Raw genomic sequence first — 25,495 nt, 5'->3', positions numbered from 1 at the left:
CAGTACATGGGCCACGGTCTCCCCATTGTGGACACCAAGGTCCACACTGAGGGGCAAGCGGAGCAGAGAGGACCTCCCTTCGGTCTCACCACCACATTAAGGGCTCACAGGACCTCACGCCGTCCTTGCAAGAACAAAAGGAGGAACAAATGGAAAACCCGTGACTTTCTCGGACCTCCTGAGAGCTGCGGCGGCAGGCCGACCACCCCGGAAACTGGGAGGCACGGGCGAGTCCGAGATCACAAGTCAGCTGTGCTCTGCTCGCCTGGACGGCGGCTGCCTGGGCGGGAGCCCTCGCGGGGCCACTGGGACGGATCCTTGGAGGAACCGTCTTCAGTAGCCTCTGCGTAACCCCCAAACCCGGGAGGGACCGAGCAGCCCCGAAATAGGCAGATGGATGAACAAACGGGAACAGGTCCCGGCACGGAGGTGGTTTAGCGATAAACAGAAAGGAGCCGACAAGCCAGGAAGACACGAGGAGCCAGCCAGAGAAAGCTGTCCGTGTGAGCGGGCGTCACTCCCATGGGTCCCACCAACGAGGGCTCGGGAAAGGCAAAACCATACAGAGACCGTGAGAGCAGCGGTCGTCGGGGATGAGGGAATCGGGGAGGGATGAATATGGGGCGTGCAGGGGAGCCGGTCCGCGGGAGCCCAGAGAGGCGACACCCGCCGCCACACGTTGATCCAAACCACATCGCTTTGCCAGGCGGAGGGGCACGTCTCCAAGGGAACCGCAGATGTCCGTCAGTTATCCCTGGTGGTTCACGAATCGCGACACGCGTATCCGCCGACTGCAAGATGCTAACGGGCGGCAAAGGCTCTCCGGGAGGCGGACGCGGGATGGGCGTGGAGACACTCGGTACGACCTGCTCAAGTCGTCTTTAAACCTAAAATGTAAGAAATCGTACAATCTATACAAAAATTATAAGTGAAACGTCACTGATACGGTCCAAGTTTAAGTGCCTTACACGCCTCCACACGTCCTTGGAGGTTTGCCCGGATATGAAGCCTGTGGGTGTGTCTTTCCCTGTGTTTCCCCAGAAAGAGGTTTCTCTGTGTTCCGACACACGTCGCTGATGCCAACGGCAGAACGCAGACGTCACGCTTGACTCTTGATGAAAAGGTGGCACGCCAGCGCGTCTGACCTTACGGTTTGCGGTTCCTCCCTCGGCTCTGAGGGTGAGCTCTGTCTTGTGCAGGTGTGCACGCAGCGCTCATTCGTGCCGACAACTACAGCCTCCCCCGTGGCTGACACACGCCAGTGTGCACATCCCTCCTCCAGCGGGCCGGCGTGTTGGTGTGTTTGCGGATTTGCTGTAACCAGCCCCATCGTGTGTGCGTTTCTGAGCCGATCTGCAGGGTGCACGGGCGAGACTCACCCTGGAGCCGGCCCCACTGGCGAAGTGGCCGGGAGCACGGCGACCTGGGCCTCACCCCTGCCCCTCATGCATCCGAGAGGCCACGCCACAAGACCCTCCACGGGCACAGGCTGGTTCGTGTTTTCCTGCCTATTTAATTGTGCTGAATCCGATGTGTCGGGTTATCTCGTCGTTCTCGTGTGAGTGAGACTCAGTCGTTCGCGTGGGTTTGGGGGCACATGACTCTCCTCTTTCCTGACTTGTATATCTCTGTCTTCTGCACACGTTTGTTACTTTTTGTCTTTTTCTTGTTGATGCGCGGGAGTTGTTTGCATACTTTTGATCAAAATCTTTGTTGATTTTATTGGATGAAAAAAATCTTCTCCTACTTTATTATTTATGTGGTTTTGCTGAATAAAGTTTTAAATTTTGATGCAATGAAATACATTATTTATTTCCTTTAGGTTTTGTGCTTTTGTGTCTCATTTAAGAAACAAGCATATGAATAAGATTAAGAAAACACACTTTCTTCTAAGATTTTAAAGTTTTGGTTTCAACATTTAGATGCTTATGCCATCTGGAACTCATGTGTGTGTGGCTGGCAAGGAGATAAAATTTTATCTTCCCATATGGCCAGCCAGTGGTCCCGTGTCAGTCACCGGACAGCCCCCCCATCCCTCATTGCCGCAGGGACATCTCGGTCATGACCCGAGGACGCACGCACCTCTGCAGATGCTCACCTATTCGTCCCCGCACCCGGGGCTCGCAGGCCGGGTAACGCTCTGTGCAATATTTGTATCTCGGAGGTAGGCAGGGGTCACCCGGTGCACGTGTCTTTGTTCTGTTTATTTGTTTGATTTCTTCTCTCCCTTCTCTCTTTCTGTAAACTAAAGGCTTTCCTAAGTCCTTGAGGCAAGGCCATGTGTTCCCACAGTGCCTGCAGGTCTGCCAGCAAAGTACGTTTATGGGACGCCCGCCTGTCCTTGCCCTGAGGGGGAGGGGGAGCCCTTTAGCTGCTGCCTTTGAGTTGTGAGAGCCCGGCGAGAGGGGCAGCGTCTACACCCTGTGCAGTAACCAGCTGAGGATGGAGCAGCAGGACACGGTGTGCTGCTGTGTCCGTTCCTGTGGGGGCTGGGACTCTGCTGCAGAGCTAAGCTGAGACACGGACCCTCACGCGGCCGCCCTCAGGGTGGACCGCACGCACAGCAAATAATGCTAACAGCAGCAACACAACAATAGCAACAACACAACACCAAGAGCAGCCGCGCCTGACATAGGCCTTCAGCCCGACCTTGTCGGAAGCACCTGACGTGCGTGCATGGGCTCAGCTCTCCCAGCGACCCTCTGGGGCAGGCGCTGCTCGGGCGTGGAGCTGGTGCGTGGCCCGTGTCGGGGGCCCCTGGGCCGGAGCGGGTGTTCCCAGCCACTGAACCAGGCTCCCTCCTCAACACACTTGCGTGGGTCGGCACACACATGTGTAGACCTCGTGCATATCTACTTTGTGCACATGTGTGTGTGTGTGTGTGTGTGTGTGTGGAAAAGCAGCACTTCAGCATGGTTGATATATCAAGTAATTCAAAATGTTATGCAAAAGGCACCTGTTTTCCCCCTGAGATACCCTGGCCCTTCCTAGACGTGGTACCTGCTTTGGGCCCATGGGTCTGACTGTATTTCTGCGTGTATGTTCATACATAAATCACCCTTTTAAAAACACTAATAGCAGAATTATATACACCCTGCTATGCACTTTGCTTTTCTCATTCAGCAATGTGTTTTGGAGCTATTCTAATGCATTCTTTTTTAAATAGTGCCACTCTTCCATAAATTATTGACTCTTTCCCATAACGAGAGGTACTTGGATTGGTTCCAGGCACTTGTAATTATTTTTTAGAAATGGAAGTGTTTATAATGTATCTCTGCTCTAGTGTAAGGCATTTGTATAGGGTAGTGTTTTAAATGAGACATGCGTTCCGAGAGACACTCTAGAATATGCTCCCGAGAGAGGGGGCAGGGCAAAGTCATGGGGCCGCCAAGAGGGCTTTGTGGGGGTTTGTCCTGCGTGTCCCTGGGCCTTCAGTGCTGTGTGCACCTCAGGCTCACACGGGCCACCCTCTCAGAAGAGTGCATGTCACTGGCCTGGAAACATGCATCTCTTAACTTCCGGTGCTTTGAACGTTTTGTATTTTGTTGATTGACTACTTGTGTATCTTGTGCAAGATGACCTTCCCAGGTCCGTCGCTCACTTTTTAGGAGGACTTGTTTTTTAAAATATTTTATACAGTTTTATCAACAATCCATTTTGAATCATTAGCAACTAATGATTACTAAAATTTAGTTACTAAATTTGTAACTAAAGTCCAAATAGTAAGTCATCTCTGGTTCCTGGAAAGAACCACACTCAGCATATTTTTCTCTCTATGAACTGTCAGATTTTACTTGTTAATATATTACATAGAGCTTCTGCGCTTTTATTCACAATCTAGACACATTTCTAGTTCTGTGTGTGCATGTAATGTTCCGGTCATACTTCTGACAAAGCTGGAAGAGAGAGGTCTCCAAAATTTTAAATAACATCTATGTTATTTCTTCTCTGAAGTTTTGATAGAATTCAATAAAGATTTTTCATGGCAAGAGTGATTTAAAGGGAAATAACTACTGGACAACTTTCTCAAATTTGTGTACAACAGCTGGTCCGTTTAGATTTGTAATCTCGTCTGAAGGTGATTTGTGGACATTCAGAAGATAGGTGACGGATAGACAGAAGAGGGACTGATGGACAGATTGATGATAGATCAATGGATGGACAGGCAGATGATGGATTGATGGATAGATACATAATAGATAATGGATCAATGGATGGATGGGTGGATGGATGGAGAGAGAAGGAATGGATACATAGATGATGGATGGATGGATGGATGGATGGTTAGATGATGGATGGATGGATGGATGGAGAGAGAATGAATGGATACATAGATGATGGATGGGTAGATGATGGATGGATGATGGGTGGATGGATGGATGGTTAGATGATGGATGGATGGATGGATGGAGAGAATGAATGGATACATAGATGATGGATGGGTAGATGATGGATGGATGATGGGTGGGTGGATGGATGGGTAGATGATGGATGGATGATGGGTGGGTGGATAGAGCTATAGACCAGAGGTGTATAGACAGATACAGCCTCATAGATTCTTGCATAACCACCTAAATCTTCTGGCTCTTCAAATTATTTATTTAAATAAATACTATGTACGTTGTCTGCCTCCATTTTTGGTGATCTCCCACTTGAATTTCTCATTTTGTGTTTTATGCTTCTCTTTTATAATTAAGTTTGATATTTTTTACTTTATCACATACTGGTAAAGAAGCTTCTCTGGAAATCATTCACTATCTGTGTTTTTTCCTCTTTAATGCACCCTTAATTCCTGTTTTATTTCTATAAAATCCTGCTTCTCATATATTTATTTTGCTTTTACGTTTCTATTTTTAGTTGAATGGTTAATTTATTTAGTCATCTTTTTAAATTCAGGATTTGAAATATTCACAGTGAATAATTTTATTCTGGGTGTGGCCCTAATACGAAGCGTATGGTTTCAACAGGATCATATTTCATTTCTGTTTCCCTCTAGGTTTTCTGCAGCTTGGGTGGCTTCCTGAAGCTTTGTAAATGATTCACCAGATCTGAGGAGAAGCTATGTTCTTGTTTTCGGAGTTGGATGCAGAGTTACACATCCTCCTTATTACCTCCAAAGTCTCCGTATATTTTGTCCACCTGACCTCATGGGATGAACAAAGTAGGACAAATATCCTGTTTAGGGCAGATGCCTCTGGGGTCCCAGGCTGCTCTCCTTCCACGTGTTCCGGAGCCACCAGTCCCAGAGTCACGCGGCCGCTGTGCTGGGCAGCCCCATTCACCTGCTCTCCATTCCCTAAAACCACAGGAAGGAGAGTGGCGCTCAGCCCCCCGCACTAGGGGCCCCTCAGTGGCTCGTCTGTGACCACCTGCGTCCCCCACTCCCACTGCCTGGGCTCGCCTCCCAAACTCGCCTCATCCGCAACCTCATCCTGGCCCCATGTCCGGGGACCCGAACTGAGACACAGACTTGCGAGCCTCTTGCTCTTTATTTTATTTCCTCTGGATTTTGCTCTCTGTTAGTTACAAATACCAGTGTTTTTGGTGAATAAAGGATAGAGTTTTCTGGAATTATATCCGTTACCATTGTCATGGAGCTTTCCTTTTCTTCCTCACAGTTTCCCGGTCTTGACCACGACCTTGTGGGGTGCCACCATCACTGACCCCGACCTGTGGTGCTTGCCCTTGTCTGCATGGGCAGCCACACTTTGTCACTTCTCCATTCTGGACGGACCTTGTCAATGCAGCATATACTGGATTCTCATCTTTTCCTTTTAATCTCAGACTCTTCTTTTAGCAAAGGGAATCTATCTCATTTGTATTTGCTGCTGTGATGTACGTGTCCGATTGTGGTTCTACTGTCATCTTTGTTATGTTTCTATTTTTTTATAAAGATTTTATTTATTTATTTGACAGACAGAGATCACAAGCAGGCAGAGAGGCAGGCAGAGGGAGAGGAGGAAGCAGGCTCCCCGCTGAGCAGAGAGCCGGATGCGGGACTCGATCCCTGGACCCTGAGATCATGACCTGAGCCGAAGGCAGAGGCTTAACCCACTGAGCCACCCAGGCACCCCATTATGTTTCTATTTTTATTTGTTTTCTGTCTTTTACTACTTGGTTTATAGTTTCTGGGTGTGTGTGTGTTTTCCTTCCGATAATTTGGAAAGTTAGTTCATCTGCTTAATTTTTCCTAGTAGTTGCCTTTATGCATTTTAATTAACACTAAACAATTATTTGCAGATGTATTAACTTTAGGTAATCTACTAACACCTCACTGTGTAAAAGGAGGAAATTAATTCACTCACATATTTCCCAGACATTGTAACCACCTTCTGATTTTTCTACTAATTTGTCTAGTACTTCAGATGGTTACTTTCACACCTGTAAAATTCTAAAATCTGGTTTCTTATCTCGAGGAACTATTTCCAAGTGCTCCTAAATTAAATCAGGGCACCTACCCTTCTTTTTATACACTTATGTCCTCTGTGTGTGTGTGTGTGTGTGTGCGTGCGCGTGTGTGTTTGTCAAGATTTACATACATATATGCTGTATTACATATGTAATACATATATATATATACATAATATATGCTGTATAAACTCATATTCCCGCATTTCTTTAGCCTTACTTTGACATTCTGTGGGACTCCGGGACCAGCAGCAGGCCGTCTGCTTGGCTTCTGCATTCTCGTGCTCCTGTGGACGCACTGCAGACAGCTCCCCGACCGGCATTCATCAGCTGTCTCCCCACTGCTTGGCTCCCCCTCCCCTTCTCTTCCGAGCCCTCCCTATCATTTAAAAAGTAATCGTCTTATTGAGAAGTCCTTTGCCCAGCAGATAGTTCATCCCATCCAGGCAGACCCTGAGTGCTATCTGCCATGCTCACGGACTTCGGCAGTAATCACCCCGATGTGCTTTCATGGTCCTCTGAAGAAACTGGACCCCACCAGCGGTCACCTTCTAACTTCTCCAACCACTGCTCTGCTTTCTGTCTCCATGAGGCTGTCGATTCTGAGCCGTTAATGTCAGCCGAGTCGCACAGTGTGTGGCCCTTTGCACCGGCTGCTCTCACTCAGCATCACGTTTCCGAGGCTCGTCCACGGGCAGTGATTATCGCGATTCCCGCTCCTGCTGTCAAATAACACGCAATTGTGTGGGGGTGCCACGTTTTATTGTGTGGGGGTGCCACGTTTTGTTTACCCGTTCATCATCCCCTGGCCCTGGATGCGCTAGACACTCCGGCCGTCAATCAGAATGCCGCCGTAAACGTGCACAAGCAAAGTCTTGTGTGGACGCGGGTATATACCAGCAGGAGGAATCACTGTGCTTCTGGGACCACCAAGCTGCTCCCCAGAGTGGCCGCACTCCTTCATTTCCTATCTGCGATGGATGCGTTTCCGATTTCTCTTCCTTCTTGGCAGTGCTGGCACTTGTCTGTCTTTTCATTTTAATCACCTTCCTCGGTCTAGAATACTGTCTACTTGGATGTGATTTGCATTTCCCCAAAGACTAAGGATTTTGAATATCTTTTCATGTGCTCACTGGACATTTGTATGTCTTCTCTAGAGGGATGTATACTCAGGTTCATGCTTACTGTCTCATCGAGTTGTAAGTGTTCTTTGTATATTCCGGTTAGAAGTCCCTGGTCACGGGTGTACATTTCAAATATTTCTTCCCGATTCTGTGGGATTTCACTTTTTTTTGATGGCATCTTTTAAAGCACAAAAGTTGATAATTTAGTGCAATCTGATGGATTATTATTTTCCCATCACTTGTGGTTTGGATGAAGGACCTATGACACAGTGGTGTAACCCCAAGTTACAAATATTTACTCTGATTTTTCCTTCTAAGAACTTGCAGTATTAGTTTTAGCACTTGTGTTCATGTCTAGAGTTCAGTTGGGGTTGATTTTTGTGTGTGGTTTGAGGTAAATGTTCAGCTTCATTATTTCACGTATGGATATCCAATTACACAGTACAATTTGTTGAAAAGACTATGCTTTCCTGTTAAATATTCGTGGCAACCTTGTTAAAAGTCAACTGACCAAAAAAATGTAGGGATTTATTTTTTTTTCCCTCTTAACTGCATTTGATAGATCTACCTTTATGCTAACATCTCCCTGTCTTGGTTACTGCAGCTTTGGGCTGAGTTTTGAATTAAAGAATGTTGAGTTCCTCATTCTTACAAATGTTTTGTCTCTCCTGAGTCCTTCACATGTCAATATGAAATTTAGGATCAGCCTCCCATGTAAAATTCCTTTCAATAATTTCTTTGAATGATGTTTTCTAGTTTTGGGGGGTACAAATCTCTTGTTAACTTTGTTCCTTTTTGATGCTACTGTACATGGAATTGTTTCTTAACTTTATTTGTTGAACTGTCCATCTCTCCCGTACGGAAATATAATTCAGTTTTGCATATTGATCTGATACCCTGCAACCTTGGTGAATTCCCTTATAAACTGTGAAGGTTTTTAATGGAATTCTTGTAATTTTCTTATATAAAAGACTCATCATCTGTAAACATATATAGTTTTATTTTCCCTTTCAAATCTAGGTGCCATTTCTTTATTGTTCTTACTTAACTTCTTTGGCTAGATCTAGATTTGGCTTAATTTCTTTGAGTGGATCTTCTAGTCCAATCTTGACTAAAAGTCCTAAGATTGGACATCTTTGTCACATCCCTGACCGTATGAGGAAAACATTTAGTCTTCACCATTAAGCACGATGTCATCTGTGGGTTTTCACAGATGCTCTTAATTAAGGTGTGGGAGTTCCTTTCCATATATGCCTTCATTTCTCTGGTTTTGGAGAAGAACTTTCCTTGATGTGGATTTCTTGGTCGGCAGTATTCTTGCAGGACTTTGAATGTGTCCTCCCTGTCTTCTGACTGTGGTTTCTCAGGAGGAGTCAGCTCTCGCTCCTTGGAGGATTTCTTACACGACGAGTCATTTTTCTCTTGTTGCTTTCAGGATTCTCTCTTTGTCTTTGTCCCTCAACAATCTGACCACTGTGCATCCACGTGTAGACCTCTTGGACTCCAGCCCACTTAGAGCTCATTCAGCTTTTGGTTGTGCCGATTCACATTTGTTTTTAATTTTTTATGTTATGTTTTTCGTTATGTTCAGTTAGCCATTGTATGGTACATAATGAGCCCTTGATGCAGTGTTCAGTGAGTCATTAGTTAAGCGTAACGCCGGTGCTCCCGCAGCCCGTGCCCGCCTCAACACCCAGCACCCTGTTACCCCTCCCCCCACCTCCTCCTCTCTGAAACCCGCAGATTGTCTCTCAGAGCCCAGCGTTTCTCATGATTCGTCTCCCTCTCTGACTTCTCCCCCTTTGGATTTCCCTCCCACCCCTGCAGTCCTCTGAATATCGCTAATATTCCATATATAACTGAAACCATATGAGAGTTCGCTTTCTCTGTTTGACTCACTTCACTTAACATCATCCTCGCCAGTTCCAACCACGTCGATGTAAAAGTGTCCAACGTCACGAGCCATCAGAGAATGACAGATGAAAACCACACGGAGATCCCACCTCACACCAGCTACAACGGCAAAAATTAACAAAACAGGAAACAACAAATGTTGGCGAGGATGCGGAGAAAGGGGAGCCTCTTACACTGTCGGTGGGAATGCAGGATGGTGCAGCCACTCTGGAGAACAGTGTGGAGGTTCTCAAGAAATTAAGAATAGAGGTACCCTGTGACCCTGCCATTGCACTCCTGGGCATTTACCCCAAACACAGATGGAATGAAAAGAAGGGACACATGTACCCCGATGTCTGATAAGTATTTTAAATCAAATCTGAAAAGCTCTTGGTTATTATTACTACAAACATTCTTTCTCCTCCCTCATTTTTCTGCTAGTTCTGGGGGCTCTTATCATGCAGCTATGCGGGACCTTTTCTCACGGGTCTCTAAGGCTCTGTTCATTTCTCTTTATCTATTTATTTTTTCTGTTCCTTGGGTTAGGTAATAGATAATGACCTACACTTAAGTGCGATGACTCATTTCTATGAACTCAAACCTCGGTTATGTCTCAGTAGTACATTTTTCCTCTGAGATTTTGTACTATCCAACTTCCAGATCTTACTTGATTCTTTAAATTATTTTAAATGTTGGGACGCCTGGGTGGCGCAGTTGGTTGGACGACTGCCTTCGGCTCAGGGCGTGATCCTGGAGTCCCGGGATCGAGTCCCACATCAGGCTCCCAGCTCCATGGGGAGTCTGCTTCGCTCTCTGACCTTCTCCTCGCTCATGCTCTCTCTCACTGTCTCTCTCTCTCAAATAAATAAATAAAATCTTAAAATAAATAAATAAATAAATAAATAATTTTAAATGTAAATTATTAAAAATAATTTCTTCCCTTTATTGATATTTTCTATTGGGTGAAATGTCGTTCTCGTACTTTCCTCTAATTACTTACACATAGTTTCCTTAGTTCTTTGAAGGTATTTGAACTGTTGTGTTTAAGTCTTTGTCTAGTAACCCTGGTACTGGGTTCTTTGGGCACAGTTTCTATTCACTAATTTTTTTCCTGTTGTTCATGGATCATATTTGCCTGTTTCCTTGAAAGCTCAGCTTTTGGTTGAAAACGGGTATTTTAAGTAATAGGATTTGACAGCTCTGGAAATTTGATTTCATAAGACTTATTGTGGCCATTGTGTGTTGTTTCCTCGGTGCTTTTTGTTTAGGGATTATCTGGCGTAATTCTGTGAAGTTCGTACTTTCTGTTGTATGTGGCCACTCAGGCTCTGCTAGGCTGGCGAGCAGGTCGACTACTGACGGACGGCACGTCCTTAAGTGCCTACACCCAGTCGGTCTCCCGGGCTTTGCCGAGCGCTCTGTGTGTGCTGGGGACCCCCTCAGTGCTCAGGGAGCGGCAACCCTGCCTCGGCCTTCACTTCTCGTTCCTACAGAGCCTCAGATTCCAGAGGTGAGACCAGGACCTTCTCAGGTTCCTCTTAGACACGTGTGGGGACCCGCCCAAGTGCACGTTTCTATATATTCATAGTTGCATTCTGGAGCTTTTCGAAGACCCCTATTGCTGTCTCCTCCTCCAGATCTAATTTTCAACTCTTTGGGGTCACCTTCCACCTCGCCTACACCCGCCTTGCTGCGTCAAGCTGCTAAGATGCGGAGCAGCTCCGCGGATCGTGCACAGCTCACACCGTGTCTGGTCATGGACAGAGAGCCTTGGGAGGGGGCTTTTCCAGGGAGTTGAGGGACCAGGAAATAGGGACACTTCCCTGGGGACTAACCCTCGCGAGGACCTTCCAGCCTGGCCTGCCCTGTCCGGTGGCTGCCCGGTGCAGCTGTACCCGCGGGGCCGCTGGTGTTCCAGGCACCGCAGGGCTGGGAAAGGGACAGGGGGCATCGGACAGGACAGTGAAACTGTCAGAAAGTTCCTGTTCTTCCCAGAATCCATCCACTCGTCCTGAATGAACATGGGGCTGTTGCTGGGAGCTTCTGTTAACACAGAGATTCCCGAACAAATTCATTTTGGCGAGTTTTACTGGTATCTCCGTTGCTTGGGGCACAGATCCGAGGGGTTGCCTGTCCTCACAGAGGTCTATCCTTGTTGATTGGTAGGGGGTATCGACCCGCTGTGGTCCCCGTTCTTGACAACACCCCGATCCCCCTCCAGCTCCAGTGAGGCCCTGGCTGGACCGAGCTTCTCCGCACGTCAGCCCGCCCAGGGGGAGGGAGGACTCTGTGCGCCAGCGACCGGGTGCTGGCGTCCGCAGATGGGCAGGTGTGGGCTGCGACCTGGAGGCCAGAGCCCCCTCCCCAGAAGGAAGGCAGGGCAGGGCTTGGGGGACCGCAAGCCGAGTGTGCAGCTCAGGCACCCCTCCTGGTAAATGCTCTGCAATGACAGAGCCGAGGCAGCCAAGCGCCCCACCCCCACCCCCAGCCCCGCCCTCGCCCATTTTCCGGGGAGGTTTGGAACACGGCACCGGGCTTCCCCTCAGCCATCTGCTCGCTGGCTGGGCTCGTCTGTCTGCTTTAGGAGAAACAGGTAGCTTTCTTGGAATCTGTAACATTTCATGGCTCTTGGTAGGGTTCTAAATTTTGCTCAGTTTTCCTCACAATCTAGAGTTTACAGTTGTTTTTTTCTGGTTTCACTAAAGACAGTTTTTTTTTTTTTTTCCTTTACCTTTTACTCCTTTTGCTGTTTGAATTTGGCTTTCATTGGAAATCGGATAGAAAACCTGTCATCCATGGGCCGCAGCACAACACGCTCTGCCAGTGTTTAAAAAGATGGGGGGAATTTTCTAAGGAGGGAGGCGCTGCTGCTTGGGGTGGGAGAGGCCGGCCACAGAAGGAGGAGCGCGGGCTTGGGGTCAGGGCGACGAGGGCCGCGATCTGGAGCTGCACTGGCTCTCCTCCCTCGCGCGGGGAGTGTGCTCTGGGTTCTGTGCACTTGCTCTGATTCGGGAAAGTAGAGACAAAGACAGCGTCAGGCTTAGACAAGGGAACAGTGGAGTCCCTAGGACAGGGCTCAGCCCTGGGGAACCGTGACCAGGTTACCTGCTTCTGAAAAAGCAAAACGAAGGTAGTGAGGCGTGATCCAAGTCATCACAAAATGACACGCGGAAACAGTGCGGCGAACTGGAGGGTGTGGCGGCGGGCAGGGGTGCGGTCCTGGTCAGCACCAGGACTGTCCCAGAATCGGGGGAGGCAGCGGCCAGGCCCCGGGCCAGGGCCGAGATCCCGACACCAGCCCGTCCCACTCCCGGAGGCGCTCCTGATGGGTGTCCTCTGGGCCCCGCTTCACCCGCACACCCGCGGGCCACGTGGCCTTCACCCAGCCCCCCGTGCCAGTTTGGGAGCCCAGGCTTGTTTCAGCGTCCGACAGTCGAGGGGCTCCTGAGCGGGGCTGTGGTCTCTCGGGACCCGAGAGGTCGCCCGTGCCTCTGCGGCTGTCGGCTCCAGGGGCGGGACGGCTGCTGCCCGGCTGCTCTCGGATCTCTGCCCCCTGCTCCCTCGTGGCGGCTGCCCTGAGGCCGCGGGAACAGGGTCAGCCCCCTCGCGAGCCGACCCCCTCTGCACCCCGAATCCATCTGTCAACGGGAACGTCTTGGTCTCCCTCCGTCAGAATTTCTCCTCCAGAGTCTAGAACCACTGGGCGTACCCAGCCCTTTGCGGCCTCCCTGCCTTTCATTTCCGGGCGACTGGCCATGCCCCCACACTCGTCCGCGGGGGGGCTTGCAAAGCCGGCCAGCACCGCCGACCTCTCCAGCTTCTGCCCCCCAGACCCCCGCCGGGTCACCCAGCATCGGTTCCCCACGGGCTCTCCCTCCCCTGAGGCCGCCCCACACGGAGCCCTTATTTAAAAAAAACAGGAAAACTGCGGATAAACTGCCGTGCCCTCCCTGGGTTCGCCCTCATGCTCCACACAGCTGACCTGCCATGCCCAGCCAGGGGTGGGGGTGTCACCTCCCCCCCCCGCAGGCTGGTTCCCCACGAAAGCGAGAGCCACCTGCCTGAGGCGCCCTCACTGCACCCCCACCCACCCTGCCCCCAGGTGTCCAGGGCCCACCTGCTCGGCCTGTGTGCACCCCTGGCCCGCCCAGGCCCCCGGGAATGGAGGACAGTGGCAGGTGGCAGACGGGGGCCTCGTGTCACCCCTGGTGGCTGCTGGCTGGTGGGGGGAGGGGCTGGGGGTGGCAGGAGAGGGGAGGGCCTGGGGTGGCAGGAGGGGGGAGGTGCTGGGGTTGGCAGGAGGCCCTGAGCTCCAAGACCCGGTGCGTTCACCTACGAAGCACGCGGTCACAGACAAATGAGTCAGCATTTCAAGACACGAACACCCGCGGTGGCCTGGCTAGCAAACTTGCAGGGCCCCATCCCCGGGACCAGCGGGTGTCCCTTCACGTGGCAAGAGTGACGTGGCAGATGGGATTCAGTTAAGGGTCTTGAGATGGGAAGCGATCCCTGGTTCTCTGGAGGACACGGGATCCATGTCCCCATCAGAGGGAGGCGGGGAGGTCGGCGACAGAGGTGAGGCTGTGGGGTGAGTGGGGCAGAGACGCAGCGGCCTGGGGCCCTGCTCTCCGGGGCCTCGGGAGGACGAGCACGGCTGACACCGTCACACGGAGCCTGGAATTCTCTTCCCCAGATCGCAGGGGACGTCTTCAAGCCGCAGGACTGGGGTAACATGTCACAGGGCCCCAGGACGCTGGTAGGATCAGTGCGTTGCCTCAGACAGGGCCCTCCGCGTCCCCCCGCCCTCCCCCTGCTTCCCGTTCAGTTCACCTGCTCTCCATCCACCGCCCATCGCCCCCCCCACCCCCGGCACTGCAGCAGCCCAGCTGCGCGCGGACGTTCCCACGGCTTCGCCCCGGGGGCGCCCCTGCCCCTGACCTGCTCACGGAGACTTACCGCTAACCTCTAAGGGCTTCACGCTCCAGGTCTTATTCAGAGCCCCACCGAGCAATACTCAACCAGAAGAATGACGCACTCGGAGCGGATGTCACAGACCTCGTGGGCAGCTGGGGCCGAGCGCACGTCCTTCACTGGCCGGCCAGGTCCGGCGCTCGGAGCTGGGGACTTGGACGAGTCACAGCACACCTCTGAGTGACATTTTCTATTAGCCGGCCGGGATCGATACCTGCCCAGCCTCTCCCAGGGTGGCGACGCATTCCGGCCGCCCGGGACAGGCAGGACACCTGCGGGGGACTGGGAAGACAGCCCCCTCGTGGGGAAGGAAGTGTCAGCCCGTGTCAGTTAGACCAGGGCGCGGTGCGGGCAAGGGGGCTGGCTCCGCCCACACAGAGGGACGCGCATAGCCCCCTCGGTCCCTCTATAGGGTCACTTGTCCCGTGAGACTCGGGGCCTGCCTGGAGCTGGCTGGTCCAGGTTTCGGCCGAGTGGGTGCACGCCGCACCCCAGGCTGGGCTGGCCACGCTGAGGGACCCCGAGGCCAGGGTGTGGGGACCCTCAACAACCAGTCTGTGGTTCTGATTCAGATTCCAGGGAGAAGGTGGAACGGTGACCAATTTCCCCCAAATGTAAATTGTACTAAACAAAATCCATCCCCTCAGGGGGGTTTCATAATAAGGCCATAAATCACTCAGGAAGGGGCACTCAGAGTGGCGGACAAACGTCTTATTTGGTCAGGATACAGGAAGGCAGTACCCAGCTCCAGAGGGGAGTCCCAGCTCCTGCCTCCCCCGGGCCCAGAGAGCCTCCCTGGGCACGCACGGGCTCCCGCACCCGTCTCCAGCCCCCGAGACTTCTCCCCAGACCCATCACCCCAGACTGCCCAGTGCTGCTGCAGACGGGGAGCTCTGACCCTTGTGAGGGCACAGTGTTGGCAAGACCCCATCCATGGGACCTGGACCCTAATGTAAGAAGCACAGAGCCTGCAAGTGTCCTCCTGCTGAAAGCCCAAGGAGGTGCCGCCCAGGGGGAGGGGAACAAGGGCGTCACGGGCTTGGTCCAGGCAGACATTAATGGCCGGTGAGGGGCAGACAGGCTCCTTCTCTTCAGGACCTCACCGACTGCTAGGGAGGCCAGCAGAAAACAGAACTTCACAGCCAGCCTATGGGAGTGAGGTTAGGGAAGCCTGCCTGGAGGAGGGGGCAGCTCAGCTGGGGACAAGTCAGTCCAGGTAGGAGCTAGGGAACGCACTGAGACAGCCAGGCCAGGGATCCCAGAGAGGCATCTGCGGGGGGCAGAGCCAGGGGTGGTGGAGGAGGCCACCGGGCTGGTGAGCTTCCCATGCTTCCTTCAGGAAGCAGAATCCGTTAGTCCAACAAGTTCTGCAGGAGTCAGTCAAGCCGGTGCACGACACCAGACAAGCAGGAGGGCCCCGGGGGGGAGACGCCTCCCAGGCTTGGCCTCAGGTGCCCTGAACCCCAGGGCTTCTGGCAACCGCGGCTGGGGGGCAGGGGTAAAGGGAGCCAGGTCGTCCTGGGGCAGGGGTGTGTTGTAGGGGTCTCTGCACTCTGCACCTGCCTGGGAAGGGGGACCAGCTCCCTCTCCATCTCCCTGCAACCAGAACAGGGGGACAGGAGGGACCCCAGTAAGCGCTGGCCACCATGCAGGCTCCCCGCTCATCCAGCTGCGACCCCCCCACACTCCCTGCAGGTGCTCTGGGTGGGGTCCAGGCTCCCCCTTCAGCTGCCTGCCCACATATCCCAGAAGCGGGGGCCACACCCGGGACAAGGACCGCGCAGGGGGCTCACGGCGTCTGGGCTTCTCATCACCGCTCACCTGCTGGGGCTGTTCCTTTGGACCCCGGGGCAGAGCCTGGACAAGGGTTGTTCCTCTAGTGTTACAGATGGGGAAACTGAGGCTCAGGAGGCAGAGGGGCTTGTGCAAGGTCATGCAGGGAGCAGATGGCCAGGGCGAGGCTTGCATGTGGCTTTCCCCCTCCCTAGCACCCGGGCATGTGGTGGGGGTCCTCTGGGTGGTGCCGTCCGGGGCACCCCACGCTGGAGGGCAGCAGGCAATTCCAGTTCCCAGTGTGGCCACACTGAGGTCAGACTCAGGGTGGGAGAGCCTCGCCTTGGCTTTTCCTGGGAAGCAGGGAACCCAGAGCACTGCGCGCTGGTAATGACCACCGGCACCCGCCAGCCCTGTGTGGTGTGTGGGGCGTCTGATCGCCGGCACGGAGGGACCTTCCATGGCGTCTGGTGGCCGAGGGAACGAGGGTCACGCAGGAAGGCTGACCAGCTGGGCCAGGGGAGCCCAATGGCTCCACAAGGGAGGTCGGGGGCTCACGGCCAAGGACCGGCTTTCCTCTCAAGCCACGAGGAGACTGTGGGAAGCAGGTGCCACAGAGGAAACCAGAGCAGGCCCAGCACACAGCGAGGCCGGCGGCTCCACAGTGTAGGGCCTCCCTGGGTCCCCCAGCCCAACTTGGGGTCCAGAGTGAAGCCGGGGCATGGGGGTCCCGCCCTCCAGGCTCCGCCCCCCTCACACACACTCAGGCCTGCGGCTGCCCCTCGTCGCCCCGAGTGCGGACAGCCTGTGGGAGCCCGGCTTTGGGGGGCGCCCAGTCCCCGGGGGTCCCGGCCTCAGAGACGGGAAAGGACGCGGTGCTCTCTGAGAGCAAACTCAGGCTGCTGCGTTCTGCTGGGGGAGAACTGGACGGCGTCTCCCCAGGGCGGGCGCGGCCTGCACAGGGCTGGTCGCCGGCCAGAGTGTCCCCTCGGACTGTGGCTCTCTCTCCGCCTGGTCTCCAGGAGACTGAGCTGTTTACCAGCCTGCAGCCTAATTGCACCTGTCACGTCGTGTTCCACTGTGGAAAGAGAAGAAGCTCTAAATGAGGCTTTCGGAAATTGGGTTAGGATTCTTCCTGATGGATTTTCCCTGCCCCTCCCCCTGCACGCTCCTGGCCAGCTGGACCGTTGCCCTGTGTTGGGACCCCTGTGGAACAGGATGCCACACCCCCGGGGTCTTGGGACGAGGGGAGACCCTGCAGCGGGAGGGACGGGAGGCAGGCAGAGGGGATGGGGAGTCGGGCTGCAGGTGGCCGTGTGGCTGGGGGTCGGACAGCCGGCGTGATGGGCTGAGCTTGGACAGGCCCCGGACCCCCTGGAGCTAATGGAGATCCTCTGTCCAGGCATGTCCAGGCTGATGGGTCCCAGACCCCTGCCCTCAGGACGCTGTGCCCCAGCTCCTCTCCAGGCACCAGGGGCGGATCCGGGGGGGGATGAAATTCTGCCTCCTGCTGACCTTCCTTCCTGTCTGAGTTGGGGGCCAAGCCAGCCGTGGCTGCGGGGAACCCGACCCTGAAATGCACCGGGTGTGCAGAACTGACGAGGGGCCTGCGCCCTGGGCCACCGCCGTGGACACCCCTTCCCCTTCACACTCACTGTGACCCTGCTATGATGCTCTCAGAGGGGCCCCGGGCCCACGTCTGGGACGGGCACCGGCCACCCGACCACTTCGTGCCCTGGCACAGCCCCTGCACTGGGGTGGCTTGCTCGGGTTAGGGAAGAACAAGACGGTACCCACAGGGCCCCGTCCAGCTGCTGGTGCCATCCGGGAGGCTCGGAGCCCCTCCCCCACCCCTTCCCCGCCCCTGTCTGTGAGGAGCGACCCTGGCCTCTGTCCTCCCTGTCACTCACTCATCATTCCTCCCGTCAACCGGTCGGACACGGCGGCTGCTCCGTGCGGAGTGGTGCTGAGCCGGGACCCTCCACGCCGCACCGGGCAGAGGCCTCCTGCCTCCGCGGACCGTTTCCCCGGCTCCCTCCTCCAGCTTGCAGGCCCCAGGCCCCCCTCCTTGGACTCGGACTGCAGCCGGCCCGTCCGCCAGGGGCCGAGAGCCTGCGAAGAGGGGGCTGTGCCAGCTCGGGCTCTGTGTGGGGCCCCTGCCCAGCGGGGACCCGCACGGCACGTCTCGCTGCCCGCTGACCGGTGAGCAGGGGTGAGTCACCCAGTGAGGTCGGGGGAGGCGGTGCCCACGGTGCTCCCTGTTTACAGAGGAGAAGGCTTCTAATCTCGCCGGACCCAGAGCTGGTTTTTCTCATGGGTCGAACGAGATGGGAGTTGAGAGTTTCCCGTGATGCTTCCTCTCCAGAACGTGTCCCTTGATGTGGTCGCTTGTGCCTGAAATCCCTGTATGGAGGCAGTTCTCCCTAAAAAAGCAACTGTTTCTGGGGAGGTTGTTACCAAGAGCCATTACAGAGTTCTGGAGCAAGAGAGAATGTTCCGGTGGCCCAGCAGTGTGTCCTGTGGCTGGAGCCCAGCATCGGGCGGGCCAGGACCTCGGTGCACGTGCACTGGGGTGGGGGGGTATGCCCTGGGGTGTGTGACCCGGTTGCTCCCAGGCCCGTCTGGATCTTCTGGAAGGAAGAAGGTGTCCCCTGCGTCCCCTCACAGCCCACGGCCCTCTCTGGGCTCCTGCTCATGTGGCCCAGTAACCCTGCCCATACCTGCCCAGAGAGGACACCTGGGGGGCCCCCAGAGAAGGCTGAGCATCCCCAGAACCTCAGACGTGGCCGCGTGTTTCAGAGGCGGGTGTCGGGATGGGGTCCCATGGACAGGGCGCTCTGCACATTCCAAAGGGACCCTGAGAACATGGGGCCACCAGAGCAGAACAGCGTCTGAGTGGCGCTTCCCCCCAGCCACAGGACTCCCAGGGTGGCCAGCAACACCAGAAGCAGGAGGCTCTCCTGGAGTGGACCCTGCCGCACAGCCTGGCCGGGGACTTCTGGTCTCGGGCAGCGAGTGCACCCGGGTTGTCGCAAGCGGCCATGGGGGCTGGTGCAGGGCCGGCTCCCTGCACAGCCTCCCAGCCCGGCTGCAAGCGTCCGCTCTCACCTCCCGGTGACCAGGTTCCCGGAGGGGGTGGGGGGGGTGACGAGCCCAGCTCTGCGCCACTGCGCCATCACCCGGGGACATCGCCGTCGTCGCCGGAGGCCACGGAGGAACTCGCTTCAGATGGAAACCTCACTGTCTGCTTTCAGACGGGGATCCCTCCTGGGCATCCACACGCTCGTTTCCCACCTCCCTCCTCGGCCCCATTTTTAAATAGAATCCACAAGCAATCAGAGCGTGAGGCCATCAGCCCAACTTGGAAGCAAAGCGCTCACAGGGGCCGGGAGATGGAGATGCGACAGAGGCTGCCTCCCGGCGGAGAGCCGCCGCCTGCTGCTCAGACAGCGCGGCTTCCCGTTCCAGCCCCTTCTTAATGGCCATGGGGGTCCCCAGAGCTGAGAAACTGGGACAAGGAGCTGCAGAGCAGCTGGAAGATGGGCCGCCTGGGCTCCGAGGGAGCAGAACCCACTTCCCGCTTCTGGGGCAGGTGCGATCGAGGGCCGGAGCCCACGGTGGCGAGGAGCCAGGAGGGCGCCTGCGGATGTGGGGGAGGGGCACCCAGCTGGCCACCCCCGTGCTGGGGAGCCAGGTCCCCCAGGTGGGCAGCAGAGCCCCCGGGCCGCCCTGGGGAGGGCGGGAGCAGGGCTGTGGGCTGCGGCAGTCTCCTGGCTGGCAGGTGGGGGGCTGGACCAAGTCCATCTCTTCCGTGGGTCTGATGGAGCCGGGCAGCAGCACAGTTTTCACCACGACCGGCTGTGCGGCCGGAGGACCCAGCTCGTGTTGGCAGGTCGGCCTGATGTTCAAGTGGGGGTTCACCTGGACTTGGCAGGTCGGCCTGATGTTCAAGTGGGGGTTCACCTGGACTCGTGGCAGCCCGTGTGACAGGCACCTGCTCCCCGTGCCTGAGGCTGCTCTGCATGCCTCCCGCCTGTGGTCCCGGGGATGCCCACAGGGCCCTGCGAGGCTGGTGTGGGGGGGTCACGAGGGCACGCATCCGAGGTCCCTAAGCCCACAGGCCCCAACACCGAGCATTCCTGCCCTCCGGAACCCTGTCCCATGTCCACACACCTCCCTGGTGAGCCAGCCCTGACCTCCTCCTCCACCTGGCGTGTGTTTGGCTCTCCATGTTGGGCTGTGCGGGCCGCCCCTCCAGCCTGGAGGAGACTTGGCATTGGCTGTCCCCAGCAGGAACTTTCCAGGGGCCCCTGGTGTCACAACTCTGGGCCCTCAGGTTTGTCCCCGGATCCTCAGCCCCCCGTGTCCCTGGAGGGCCACCCCCGGACCAGCCTTGGCTGCCATGCGGGAGGTGGGGTGTGGAGGAACGGACAGATGGGACCAGAGGGGTGTTTGGAGCTGGGAAGGGGCATCCCTAGTCCGTCAGAGGCTGGGAAGGGGCATCCCTAGTCCGTCAGGAAGCAGGGCTCTGGCCGCTACGCCCCACACTCCAGGTGCTGATGAGACTCCCGGATGTGCGAGCACAGGGCCCCACAGCGGGCGGCACCGGGGCTCCTCCCTCCGGCTCCGCACACCTGCCCATCCTCCTGCAGGGCTGGCTTCGGAAGGGGGGCCCGGGCAGCCCCCAGGAGGGCCCAGGCTTGGCCTAAAGCTCTGCGGTCACCCTGAGAGGCGTACAACAGCCTTACCGTTGATCCTGGGCTGTGTGAGTGAGGTCAGGCGGGACCCCGGAGCCTACGTGCAAGCCATGGGCACATGTGGGTCCGTGCCCACTACCCCCTGATGTCCTGTTAGCAGAGACGTTCGTGATACTGTTGGGTATGGGCTTCTGGCAGGCCCGCAGCGCGGGGGGTTCAGCAAGACCCAGTGCGAGACAAATAGGGGGGTCAGGGCCACCGCGGAGCACACGGGGGCGTGGGGGCGGGGAACAGAGCCCAGAGTCATGGCTTCCGCTCAGACGGAGGGAAGGCGGTGTTCTGATACACACAGACGCCAGGTCCCCGTCGGACCCTCTCTTCCTCCTGGGACTGAGCACACATCAGGAACTGAGGTGACAGGTGCCTGGGGGGCTCAGTGGGCTGGGCCTCTGCCTTCGGCTCAGGTCATGATCTCAGGGTCCTGGGATCGAGTCCCGCATGGAACTCTCTGCTCAGCGGGGAGCCTGCTTCCTCCTCTCTCTGCCTGCCTCTCTGCCTGCTTGTGATCTCTGTCTCTCTCTGTCCAATAAATAAAGAAAATCTTAAAAACAAAAAAAATGAAAAGAAATGAGAAGAAGCGGGCTGAGCATGGGGCGGCGCGGCCACTGCTCCGGGAGGACCGGGGACGGCACGTGGGCGAAGGAGCCCTGGGGGACGGTGGTGACTGTGCACACATGCGGGAGGGGCTCTTACGTCCCCGCCAAAACCACGCCACGGTGTGCAGCCGGGCGGAAGGGCCACTGGCGGGAGGACCCAGCTGTCCCTCACCGGGAAGGACAAGTCAGAGCTGCTGGCGGGCAGAGGGCACGAGAGGAGGAGGAGAACCTCCCTCTGGATCGTTCACGGGACCTTTTCCTGCTTTTGGTCAAGTCCTCCATTCTCGTTTCGCGCCAGCCCTGCGACGGGTCCCACCTCCCTGACACGCTGTCTGGCCCGGTGAGCAGACCGGGGCCTGAGGCTGGGCGAGGAGGAGCTCGTGGCCCAGACCCGACCGGCTCCCGGCCTCTTACAGAGACTTGCAGCCGGGGAAGGGGAAGAGAGGAGAGGGGCACGGACTTGCACAGGACCCAGCCTGCCAAGGAGAGAAGGCAGGCGGCCCTTAAGGGGCTCTGACCCCTCCCGGCTCTCTGGTTCCATGAAAGGGCCCGAAGTCAGTCACCCGAGCTCCTTGTGGGGTTCCACCACGGAGCTCCCGGTGAGGGGCACAGCTGGACGAGCGAACGCAGGGTATGCCCGGGGAGATGGACTCCAGGCTGGACTACGGGGCTGACGTGAGGCGAGCTTGTCCATCGCTCCTTGGAGCAACTCCCAGACCCTGTCCTGTGCTCCACCCCATCCCTGGAGACAGGTCACTGGGGGCTCGTCCTCCGCCACTGAAGTCTTTGCCTTCCTTGCTGCGTCAAGAGGGAGAGACAAATGCCAGCTTCTCGCAGCCAAGGAGGAATCTACGGACGCCCCCGTGGTCGTGAGCCGCTGCCCTTCCGGCATAGACGAGGTAATGCCTAGGAAGGAGGAGCACTGCTGGGGAGACGTATCCAGGGGGACGTGTCCGGGGGAACGTGTCCTGGGGGATGTGTCCAGCGGGCACTTGGGCATGGAGAGCAGCAACCCAAGGTGCCCACGGACGTCCCCTCCCCAGGGAATTAAGGGATGCTGCGTGACAGCGGATGTGTTCACTGCCTCCGAGGGAGCCCACGTTCCAAAGGCAGGAGATTAACGTCTCCAGCTGGGGCCCGAGTGCCCACCTCGAGCCCATCACGCAGGGTTTGGACGCGTGACTTTGCACCTTCCGTTCTGTTAACGAGGGGTCACTCTCAATCCCGAGAAGGTGTGAAATTAAGATGATTTTGATAGGGACACACAGCGAATGCAAAATGGATTTGCTCAGGAGGGGGGTGGGCGCGGCCGCGGAGGGGGGTGGGGGAGGGGCACAGCAGCCGGTGGAGCCCACGGGCGGCCTCAGGTGTCCCGAGCGGAGACCCCGTGCTAACACCAAATACACTTCCTTCTTTGTTTCTTATTGATTGATCGATTTACAGAGCGAGCGAGCGAGCACCAGGGGAGGGGCCGGGGGCGTGGGGGAGTCTCAGGCCGACTCCGAGCTGGGGGCAGAGCCCAACACGGGGCTCGACCCCGGGACCCCACGATCACGACCCGAGCCTACGTCCAGAATCGGTTGCTCCACCATCGGAGCCCCCAGGCCCGGCTTGCACGTGTGCGGGGAGCTGTGGCTGCCGCCACCGCCGCTCGGGGTGGCCAGACCAGGCCAGACCGGCCGCGGGCTGGACGGAGCACATGCCTGCGTGCTCACCGGCGACGGAGGTGTGGGCGCCCCTGCGGGGCAGCCGGTCCGGGGGACGCCACCGCCTCCAGCCGGCCGTGGGAGAGGGGGTGCTGGGTGACTCAGGGTTGGGGCTCGGAGGCCCAGGCTGCAGCAGCATTTCTGGGGTCGGCGTCTGCCCAGGCGTGTGGGGGCAGCACCTCCCCCGGAGCCCGTTTCCTCTGCTGTAGGGGCCTGGACGTCGCCGACCCCCTCCGCCTCCTCCACGGGACCAGAGCAGCTCCGGGACACAGACAGAACTCGGGACGGGAAGGGAGACCCTCAAGCAGTCAGACTGGCTGAGATACCGGTGGACACATCCGGAAGCCAGCGCACGACGAGGGCAGGGACAGCCAACGCCCCAGCGCTGCAGGTGACAGACGAGCTTTCCTGCAGGCCCCGGTCCCCTCGCAGTGACGACGTGGTCGCCACCGGCCCAGAACCAGAACCAGAACCAGACGGCTGAGCCTGCCCATCCCGTCTGCCGGGGCTTTGTCCCCCCACAACCTTGCTCTGACCCCGTGGGGGCCTCGGGCGTGGAGCCTCCCTGCTCCGGGGGGGAGAAGTCCATCGCACACAGCGGGGCTAGCAGCCTGGCCCGCAGAGGCTGCGTGGGGGCGGGGGGGGTTGGTCTCTGCCCCGGGATCAGCTCCTCAGCCACAGGGAGCCACGCGGGCCATGGAAGCAACAACGGGCGTACGGTCTCGGAGCTCGGAGGCTGCGGTGCGGGATCACAGCCGCCACCGCCAGGGTCTACGTGTGGCCCTCCTACCGCTCCCGTCCGCGGCAGCACAGCCCCCTCTCTGGGCCTGGTCATGGGATGGGAGGAGCAGACACACCCCCCGTGCTCCCATCTGGGGGCTGGAGGAGAGGGTCTGACTGTGAGATGCTCTTCGGGTGGGAGGGGTTTGCGGTGTCCTGTATCATGTCGTGAGTCTAGACCAAGGAAGGAGCCCTCCCTGCCACACGCAAACGCATGTGCACACACTCCTCCAGTACCTGCCTGCACGTCTCCAAACACGCCTGTGCACACAGATCCGAATTTCTGTGCGATCAGGTCCCTGTGAGGGTGGGCAGGCAGAGAGGCCGTCACTGGTCACCTGGCCCGCACAGACCCTGTCCAAGGGGGCCCTCGGGATGAAAGCCTCTTGCTTGGGACCAGGAGTACTTCTGAATTTGTCTTTCTGTTTTTACATTTATTTCATCTTTAACAATCTGTGTTGTGCCCACCTGGGAGGTTCCGTTGTTCTGACTGTACCGTGAAGGTCTCCAACTGTCTCGCATGAGGTGGGGACACACATCCACCATCGGGTCCCCTGTCCAAGGGAACGTGTCCCCCAGACTCAAGCCAGAGGACATCCCCCCCCCCACAGAGCCCAGGGATGGTTCCTCCGCGGGCGCCCGGCAGAGGGGAGCACGGCCTCCCCAGGTGCAGAGGCCCCGACGCTCCCGTCCCCAGACCACCTGTGTGACCTGCTGCCCGGCCACCCGCGGTGGGACACAGACAGAACTCGGGTGTCCATCAGACCCTGGCCCTGCTGTCACACCGTCCACAATGGCGCCACCACAGTCCACGGCAAACATGCCTGTGGCCTTCTCGGATCACAGACGAGCTTCTCCATCCTCTCACCGCGTGCCTGTGCCTATGTCTGTCCTTCCCAGCGGGGCCACCGAGAGCCCGGCCCCCACCCAGCCTGGCGGGTCAGGTGTCTGCCGAGCTGCGCACCTGCGTCTCGCTGGACAGTATCCGCGTCCGCACCTCAGACCCCCCCGTGGAGGAGAGAATTTAGGGTGAGACCCGTCCCTCCCCCCCAGGGCAGAGGCTGACCTGAGCACGCAGGGGACAGGGGGGCGGGGCCCAGGCCTGCAGGGACACGCCACCTGCCACCCGCCCGTCCTGCCGCTCCCCTGCTTCCCGCGGCCGCTGCGCGTCGGATCTCGCAGTCCCGTCGTTACTTCTGTCGCTGGCCGGGAGATGACGGACCCTACGACCTGTCCTGGCTCTGTCAGCGCAGAGGACCGCGGCAGGGGACCCAGCTCCGTGAGTCCTGTGCACGCGTCCGAGTCCGTTGCGGGCGACACGGGCTGCACCGCAGGGCCTCAGAAGTGCCAACGACCCCAGGTGGTCCCTGGGCCGGTCATTCAGACCAGCCGCGCGGGGCCGTTGTTGCTGCACGGAGGCCTCTGCAGCGCAGTACAGTGGCTCCTCCTGTGGGCGCGGGCGCGGACGGGACGTGGACGTGGACGTG

This window comes from Neovison vison, chromosome 12, assembly GCF_020171115.1.
Source record: "Neovison vison isolate M4711 chromosome 12, ASM_NN_V1, whole genome shotgun sequence".
Classification (NCBI taxonomy): Eukaryota; Metazoa; Chordata; class Mammalia; order Carnivora; family Mustelidae; genus Neogale; species Neogale vison.
This window is presented reverse-complemented; position numbering follows the sequence as displayed.